The sequence below is a fragment of the Frankliniella occidentalis genome, unplaced genomic scaffold (assembly GCF_000697945.3).
Source record: "Frankliniella occidentalis isolate FOCC.00 unplaced genomic scaffold, Focc_3.1 Scaffold82, whole genome shotgun sequence".
Classification (NCBI taxonomy): domain Eukaryota; kingdom Metazoa; phylum Arthropoda; class Insecta; order Thysanoptera; family Thripidae; genus Frankliniella; species Frankliniella occidentalis.
Genome location: NW_026267212.1, coordinates 30,874 through 40,539, shown reverse-complemented (window position 1 = coordinate 40,539; position 9,666 = coordinate 30,874). Strand labels below are relative to the sequence as shown.

At 56.6% G+C, this 9,666-nt stretch overlaps 1 protein-coding gene across 1 annotated transcript in view; it reads left to right on the top strand.

The window, feature by feature from the left end:
* The window catches only part of LOC113210512 (serine/threonine-protein kinase S6KL), a 36,305-nt gene that overhangs the window by 11,218 nt on the left and 15,421 nt on the right, over positions 1–9,666 (top strand). The gene's annotated exons all lie outside the window — the stretch shown is intronic.

Below are 9,666 nucleotides of genomic sequence, written 5' to 3'. Positions count from 1 at the left end.
GGGGGCAGCCAGTCAGCGCCGGGCTGCGCCGGGTGGGGGTGGGGCCCCGAGCGCGCAGCCGCGGCCCCGGGCTCAAGGGGGTGGGCGCAAGGGCGGCGCGTCGCGACCGGAGTTAGGGACCCTCTGGACCTGCTCTTTGGATTTGTCCTTCCGCCCTGCTCTCTCTGAATAAGAGATTCCCTCCGCGCTGCTTTTCATCAAGCGCCCCCCATCCTCCCTGTTTCTCTTTCACCTCCTCAGCTCTCCTATGGGGGAGAGGAGAAAAGAGGGGAGGTGGCGAGGGGAAAGCCTTTCAGGTTTGCGGTTGATATTCCCGGGGGGCCTCTTGGGATCATGAGGCCGGCAAACTGGGCAGGGGCCAGCGGCGGTGAGGCCGAGGCTGCACAATGGTTGGGCTCTGTGTGCATGGCGCGGGGCGACCAAGACCAACCCCGCAGGAACCGACCCACCCCTCGCGCCCCCGCCTCACCCCGCCCCATCACGCCTCACCCTTATTCTGCTCGCCCCATCGCTGCTGCCAGCTCTGGCATATTCCCCGTTGAACGGGTGGCGCGTCCTCCCGGGCCGAGTCGCGCATGCGTAGGGTGAAACTAGATCCCCATCCGGGGCCCCTCCCCGCCGCGGAGCCCCGGGGCCCCGCCGCGCGCCGCCTCCCCCGTCGGCCTCCCGCGTCACCCCTCTCGGCCTGCCCACATCGATTCTCTCTCGCCGTGTGGAGCTGTGAACCACCCCTCCCCGCAGCATCCACTTTACCTACGGTCCCGCTGCCGCCACCCCGCCCTCCACCACGGGGACCGTCCCGCAACCGCCTCCTCGCGCCCCGAGCCCCGGGCCGTGTCGGCGTGTCGGGCGCTCCGATAGGCCGGAAGCAAAACGGACTGACGTAGGCGTTGGGGAGGAAGGAGTCATCTCCGGGCTCCTGACGTGCTGCGGCGCGGGGGAGGCGAGGCGACGTCTTCTTCTACTGTACCTCGATATGCGGTTTCTCGACAAAAATATCTCCTCTCATCCCGCTTGCGCATCACCTTCTGCAGGCTCGCCGCCACCGTCCTCTTCTTCCTGACTAGTTTTAGTTGTAAAGATGTTCAAATAATGTCCGATTGTCTCTCTGGTGGAGGCGCGCGGCTGGCCGGCCGGCGGCGGCGCACAGAAGGCCGTCCGGGGCAGCCTTGACCCCCTGCCCGTAGGCGTCTCGTCTTCCTCATTGCTGAAAGTCGTCGAAAGCGAGCTGCCCGCGGCGCAGGAGCGGATCATCCAGCCGACGAGAGCGCAGGCATGTTGCCTTCTCCCTTTGTCAACGCGCCGGAGTGTTGCGGGCTTGCCTACCCCTCCTCCTGTGAGGCGCCCTGGGGGCTATGCGACCCGAGCGCCGAGCAAAACGCTCAGCGCCCAGCAAGCTCGTCCTCGTTGGGCGCGACGCAGTTTGCCGTGTCCCGTATAGGCTGTGGGGCTTTCTGCTCTACAGTTTGTGAGTGGTGTGGTAGAGCAGTGCGCGCGTCGCGCCCTGTGTGAGTGCGATCGACAACGCTGGTTGTCTGTGTCGCTGGGGGCGGGGCGGGGCGGGGCGGCGGGGCGTACGTCGCCGCGGTAGCCCTGACCTGGTGCTCGTGCTCCATGCTCTGCTGCGGTGCGCTGCCGTGTCTAACTGCGCCGAGCTGAATCAGCTGGTGCTGTGGTGTGGTGTGGTGCTGTGTGATTGCTGGCGACGACACTTGGGCGCGTCCTGCTTCTGAGGGAGGCTGACGAAGGGGGGGGGGGGGGGGGTCCTCAAGCCCGGCCAGAGCCTAACCCGACCCGGCCGGCCTGGCTCTGGGGGCTTCAGACCGTACAGCGATCGATGCAATCTCCTCGCTGCTGACAAGTGCGGACGGGACGGGACGGGTCGGAGTGGTTGGGCCGGGCCGAGTTGGGCTGGGCCGGGCTATGGCTCTCGGCACATCACATGGCCCCGCACGGGGGCCAGCAGCGAGCGTAGGGGCGCAGGAGCTGTTTCTCTGCGTGTCGCCGCCCGGGGCTGTCACGGCCAGGCTCACCGGATAGGCCCCACAAAGGGAAATGAATGGCTCGCTTCCCGAATGGCTCTCTCTCTCTGTCCTCCATCTGTTTGACTTTCCTCGGGGCTGTGTGTATATGTGCGGCTCTCGGAAACTCTACTTGCCCGGTCCAAATCCGAAGAGCTCCAGGACGACAAGCCGGCTTCCCTCCCGGCTCCCTGCAGGCTCTCCCTCCCGCTCCCGGCTCTTCCCTCCCGGATGTCGGCCGAGTTGCCTACCCTCCCGGCTGCGCCCCTCGCCTGTCCCCCTCCCGGCCTTGAGTGCGGCGCCAGCCAGGGTGCCGGCCGGGTCGGGGGCTGCGGGGAGCGGAGGGGGCTCCAGACAGACAACCCTATTTCCGACATGACGCCGGGGCGCCGAGGGGAGCAATCGCATTTCAGGGACCCATCTCCTCCCCGGTCGTGTTATCTGACGGGCTAGCCTCATCGGAGACCAAACCCATCGGGCCTAGTTTTCGCGAAGGACGCTGGTGGGAAACAACAAAAAGTTTCCATCCACGCTCACGAAAAACATTCGCGATTAGAGGATTAACAAAAATCTGGCCGATAGGTGTCATAAGCTCCATGTTGTTTCAATATTAAAATTATGGAAAAAACATGATTTTTTCACGTTAAAATAAAAAATAGGAGCCACTGTATCAGGTCATAGGCCGTATACTCGCTAGGTGATTTGAATGGCCCCGCGGGCGATACCTTCACTTTTGTCCTGGTTTGTCGCGACCAAGTCGTGATTGTTCATTGTGAAATGGCATAGCAGATAACGATCCGACGTGAACCTGTGCTGTGCTGCCCGCCGGCACTGCAGTACATACCCCCATCCCTCTCCCCGCTCGCCTTCTGCTCACCTCGCCCTGCCTCCCCTCCCCACCTTGATCTCCTGCTAAATCGTGTGGTAAAGCTGTGAAGACGCTCCATCGGCATGTCCGGTGCGCTACGCTCCGCAACGCCACACGATCAAACCTCGGCCTCACGAACACCGCGAGGGACAAGCGCACAGACAGACAGACACACGGACGGACAGACAGACAGACAGACAGACAGACAGACAGACAGACAGACAGACAGACAGACAGACAGGGCGCAAATTCATGTGAAGCAAAGCAGCTTATTTCTGAAAAAGATAAAAATTGTGTGACAAAAGAGCAAAAGAGTCATGTGGGGGAGGAGTCCAGTAGGACGCCCAAGAAATGCCTGTGCATCAGGGCTTTACGATTCCCCTTTTTTCTCGACACCTTTTGTAAGTTCGCCTTGGCTGGCTTGGCTACGTGCCCAGGGCCTCGTCTCCTCCACACTGGTCCTGCAAGTCGTCCTGCGAGTCCTGCTGCTGGTCCTGCGCCCCCTTGCGCCCTCTGCGGGTCTGGTGCGGCAACATCGCAGCGACTTGCAAAGAAAGTGGACAAGTCGCGCTGCGCTGAAGCGCGATGCGTGGTGTGGCGGGGCGAGGTGGGGCGGGGCGGGTCGCGGCAGGGCGGGGTACCCATACGGTGAAGCCCGCGGCCCGCCCGCCCGCCCGTGGGCCCGCTGGGGCACTGACATTCCTTGGCCGTGAACACAGCTCGAGTTACGCAATTCGCAGCAACATCGCACACAATTCAAGGGCGGCCGGGCCGGGCCCGCGGGGAGCCGGCAGCGCGGTGAGGTGAGGCGGGGCGGGGCGGGGCGGCTGACCCCCTGGGGCCCAGGGGACTGCACCAGGGGACTGCACCAGGGGACCCGCCGGGACGGGGACGCACGGGTTACACAAAACAGGAGGCACTGCACAAGGCATTTTGAAACTCGCGCGGGCTTTCGTCGATACTTTACTCGCGATGACTTACCGGGTAAATAAATGGCATGTGGGTGCTCCGACAATCGTCACTGCAGGCGCGGCGTCCGTACGTGCGCAGATGGGGATTCTGTTTCGGAACTCGATATGAGGAGCGATACCGATCCGCTTCTGCCCGCGCTGCGCTGCACGTTGGTGTACACCCAAGACATCGGTGTACACATCGATGGAAAAACAGTGCTCCTTTTCTTCTTTTCTTCGGCCCATTAAAGCTTGAATTTGTGTGGCCATGATCCTTTGCGACCTGCTTTGGTGGGGCATGCGAAATTTCGATCCCTTATTCCCCTCCCCAAGAAACAAAAACAAAAGGGGGAAAAACATGTGCTAAAACGCTACGAGTAAGGTACGACTTGCTTTTCGCATTCTTGTATTAAACACCCAATTTTTTGTCTCTTGTGGAAGGAAAAGAGGACTCCTTTTACTGGTATCCCCTCTTCCGCATCTTTAAGAAAACACTTTTAGCCATAGTGCACCACCACCTACTCACGATATCCGGCCGCTTACTTTTTAGCAGATGATACCTTACCAACATTTTGACTGAACATAAAGAATATAAGTAACTTTAAGGTGTCAGCTAGCTTTTACTCTCGATAAGTACAGAGAACCACAAGCGCAGACCAGAAAACAATTTATTTGGCGCTGGGGGGCCGAGTGAGTGAGTGAGTGAGTGCCCGAGCGCCCGAGTGTCGCGTCGGTCGCGGCAGGCCCCTGCTCAACAATACTAGGGTCCCACAGCCGCGACTGCCACCGCCACCCGGTACGCTACCCCCTCCCTCCCCTTTATAATAATGCCTGTCAAAGACGATAAACGAGTGAAACATTTAAAAAATGATGAAAAACCACCACAAATAAAAATCAAACTATAGAAATACTAAAACACAGGTATACTATAGTATTAAATTGGTATCATCTGCTTTCAAGATAGATTCTTGATTTAGATTTTTTTTGTAGTTATACTGCATCGGTGATCGGCTCCTAGTTTTTTGGTTGTACTATGTACTGGATTCAGGTGTGCGGGCGGGCTTGCCTACCATCTCTCGCCATGGTGCCTTGCCGCTTACGTGAATCCGGAAAAGTATAACAAAACAAAAGAAAATGACTGGGCCCAATCACCAACTCTGAACGAGCATGCGTGTGGGCGGGTTGCCTACTTGCTCGGGACGTGCAGGGTTACCAAATAAAGTTTGAAAAAAAAATATCCCACGAATACAGGCCCTATAGATCCAAACGAGGGGGCAATAACTAAATACTAATTAAATAAATTACGTGTACACCGGTCCGGGAATAATGGTGGGAACAAATGAGCAAATGAGAATCACGACGAAAATCAACTGGAGTCAATGAGAATCACGACGGGAATCAATGAAAATGAACGGGAATCATGTGTACACTTAATTTCAGTTATTGCCCTCTAGGATGCAAACCAGAAATTTGCAATGTTGCAATGTTACATTGTAGGAAGCTCAGCGCACAGTTTAACGTTTATAGTGAACAGGAATAACGGGACGCGCCCAAATGGAGTCTCGTTGTCTGATTTTCCTCTGCCAATCTAAAACTGCGCATTTTTTTTTATAAACTTTTTATTTGTCCACCACAAGCTTCACTTTTCTTTGAAAAAGTGTGACATGAATGCCAGGCTTTTTTTTGTCTGTGACTGACTTTTGTTCAGTTCTGTTGTTGGAATGTCACACACTAATGACAGTTCGTTACTTGCAGCAGCTCCAAAAGAGTTGTTCGATATGTTATAAATTATAACGATGGTCAAACCAATCTACGAAACGAATGGTGGCTTACATTTAGACAGCCATCCGAGCAGTCGTGGCCTGCACCACTACACATGCCCAGCCCATCCCCCCACCAAGGGAAGAGGCTACCGAGATTCCGGCGAGTGTTTATTGTGGTTCGGCGGACACTCCCCGTCCGTGACCTCGGTCACGTTTTTGTGGTTCCGCATCCTGCAGTATAGCGAGAGCATGGCGGCGGTCACCGGGGCTGGCTCTATCGCGGGCCTGCGGCAGCGTGCGGCAGCCCTGCGGTCGGCATCATGTTTGGACACGGAGGCCATACACCGCACACTCGCGCGGGGCCGGGCGGGACTCGCGCCAAATTCATCTCACAAAGTCTCATCGAGTGACCCGCTCGCGGGGAAGTTCCACCGCTGGGCTCGGCGGTCCGGTTCGGCCCGACCGGCCGATGCGAAAGAGGCTCCGCTCTACCACACCGCTCTCCATACCACTCGACTCCTACATTCATCGCGCACAATTAACTCGCAAATGAAAACTGCTGCGGCTACTTTGGCCATGCTCCCCCACGCCCCAAACTCCCTTTCTCGGACTTCGCATGCCAAAAACTTTGTCGGCTCTCTGGACCTCTCTTTGTCCGTGCCGGAGCCTGGCTAGAGGCGGAGCGGACGGCGCCACACACCTGATGCCAACGACCCCGAGGCAGCGCATCTCGACTTGTCCTGCCACGCCCAGGCGCGCCGCGCCTAGCATGTGTGCAGGCTCGGGCTGGGCTGGGCCGGGCTGCAGCGCGGTGCAGCGCTACAGGCTCCGCGACTGATGCAAAACAGAGTGTTGTAAGTGAACCCATCGAGCCCCAAGACCAGGGTCCTTAGCCCCCGCTCTATCGGTGCACATTCAGAAGTGTAACGACGAGTTACTCATATTTAAATGTTGTGGTTTACAATCTTATCATTGATTATCTGGAGTAAGAATCGTTTGGACCCTCCTTGTCCTTTTTGCAAAACTCGAGAACAGCGTTGTAGTTAGCACCTTGCTAATTTTATGAGAATAATTATTTTTATAAGTCTCGTCCAAATTTTTCATGCACCAACCTTCTTTGGGCCCTTCTACAGAACATCGCTGTGATTTGTTTTTCACTGCAGCGTCTCTCGTGTGCGAAACCTTTTTCGCTGATTATTAAGTGCCGTTGTAAACCCTTCCGCCACCCCGTCCCAATGTCACCGCCAAAGGCCGCCGCCAACGCTGCCGCTGCTGACGAATTGTGTGCGTCTAAAACCAACTTCCGCTCTGAGGCACCCTATAATTGCTTCCTGAGGTCCTGCTCTCTCGTAGCGCAGTGCGTTGAGGTCTCTCTGTTTTACCCTCTCTAGCCGGGCCGGGCGGCCGGGCGGCTGGTCGGCTGGTCAGGCTGCTGCGCTCGCCGGCCAGGCTCCGGCAACCGGTCGGGCCTCGCCGTGGTGGTGATGGTTGCAAACAAGTCCGGCCGGGCGCTGCCGCGGCGCGGCGTGGCACGCAGGCGGAGTGCAAGCTGCACGTTTGATAGGTTGGACGACCCCCGCAGTCAAGGTCTCGGTCTTGGCCGCGCAGAGCGTTGCCTTGGCTCTTCTCGCTGCTGCCTTGGCGTCGCCTTCGTGTTGCCTTGGCACAGCCTCCCAGGTCCTCGGGCCGGCCGGCCGGCAGACGTGGGGCTGAAGTAACGAAAGAAACGGCTGCAGGAACCGGAATAAAAAGAGAGCGCGAGACTTTAAGCTCGGAAAATTTTCACGCTACTTTTCCAGATATGAAACATAACTCTCAAAACTAATTTTAGTTATACATAAAACGTTTGACGTGTATATTTTATCCATAGTCTGATTTAAATATGCCAGGCTGTCGATTATTGTACGGTATGATGTATAATACAGTTATGCACGAAAATCCGGGGATATCATGCACAACACAAATGCCGACAAATGCATAACCTCCTCCAGCTCTATGTGGAAGTCGATTAAACTGTTGCATTGCCGATACGATCACACCTCTTAATTGAAACCTTATTAGGCCGCTGGGTGGTATCGGTTGGTATTTAGTACCGACCTTTCACATATTTCTCTTTTCTTCATGACTGGCGACGCCTGCCTCGCTTGCCAAGCCTGCCGCTGCTACGAAACGACCTTTTTTTTTTTATTCGTCTCCACATGATCTCTCTCCAGAAATCTTTAAAATTCTGCGCGGAGAGCGCTGCGGATAGCGCAGGAGAGCGGGAGCTGGTGAGCCGCGCGAGCGACCTCCACTGCATTTACTGCTTTAATTGTCGCCCCGTTAGGGATGATACTTGACGGCATTTCGCTGCTCGGCGGCGGTGGCGGCGGCGTGTGAGCGCCGCCGCGCTCCATCCCACCAGCCTTCATCCATACACTGTCGAATCTGGGCATACGGGCCGTACTTTATGTAGCGGCCAGGCGAGCCGTAGGCCTCTCTGGCCCGGGGAATGCGCCTTGCCCGGCTGAGCCCCGCCCCGCCAGTCTGCCAGCCGTACGTACGTATGTGCGACTAGATGATATTTCCCACGGCCGGAACTGAATATCTCGGTGCGCATCATCACATCATGCAGGTGCAGTGACCAGGCGCGTGTGCGGGTGGGAGCGGCGGCGGCGGCGGCGGCGGCGCAACGAAGATTCATTTGCTAATTTCCCTCGGGATAGAGGAGTGCGCTGCTAGGGAGGGGAATCGGCGAGGGACGACGGTATAAACAAATACCGGCCTGTTGTACTACGCACGCGGCACGCGGCGGCTGCTCGCTGCGCGCGCGGCCAAGGGCAGTGAATACATAGTGTCGTGGGATCCTTGCGAGTGACTGCTCGACCCGTTTTGTTGCTGCCAAGGATTTGCATCGACGCATCTTCAGTCCGTATAGAATCAGCGCAGTTGTAGCAGCAGGCGCCGATTCAGCAGACCGCGCCACATTGGGGAGGAGCCCGACCATGCCGACCATGCTTGTTGCCTACTTTCAGCACAAATTGCCTACCCACTATGGGCTTATTTATTCAAGCTGGACTCGGTCGTAACGAAAGGGCACAATGACCTACAACAGAGTACTTGCGATTTAAAAAAGCTATAACATTGTAGTAGCCCCTTTAGTAGTATAAAACAAGTGCGAGTGTGCATGTGAGAAGGGAGAACCACGCAAGACTTGAACTTGCAAATCTACTCGCTCACACACTTGTATGGGGCATGCACTAGAATCCGTAATTATTTCCAATTAAGCGACTGCTGGGCAACGTGTGCACAGTTAAATTCAAGGCGTCTCTACTCAACTAGTCGACTACGCCGACAAGTATTAGCTCGACACCTGAACCTGAGGTGCAACTTCATTGTTGCATGAGCAGGAGCATCGTTCTGAGCCCTGAGCCCATCGTCTAAGTGTATACTTTATGAAATGATACTATTTTTCTAAACATACAAAGGCAGGCGCGGTATAAGGTTCGGCGGACAGCGGGGCGGTGCACCGTGGGTTGCCTACTTACAGGGGTTTTGTGGCAAAAATTGCCTACCATTCAGGCGGCTCACTGATTATTTTTTTTTGAAAAAAGGGTGGGGGGATACCGCGCCTGCGCCTGTCCATATATCTTGGTTTTAATGTATGTGTTGTCTAAAATGCGCTCATACACCGCATTGGCAACAAACTCGTAAAATTACCCTGCGTGTTTCTCTCGGTCGTCTGCAGTTGCCGAACACTCTTAGGCCGTTTCAAGTGCGCGTCAAATAACTTCAAAGCGAATTCTCGCCTTTGGCAGCGTGAGGGAAGCTCCTGCTGACGGAGTTCGCCCGGCTCGCGATGGGGGCCCCCGCGGCTCAAACCTGACAGTGAAAGATACCCGCGCGGCGCGTCCTTGTGCCACCGCCACTAATACTGCGCCGCGCGGCGCCACGCCGCTTCCTACTCGCGCGGCTCGAGGAGCTCGCGGTGCGCAGTAGATCATATTAATTTGCCTGCCTCACCATTCCCCTGCTCTCTTTTTCGCGTGCGAATGCTCCCCCCCCACTCATCCTCTCTCCCTCCC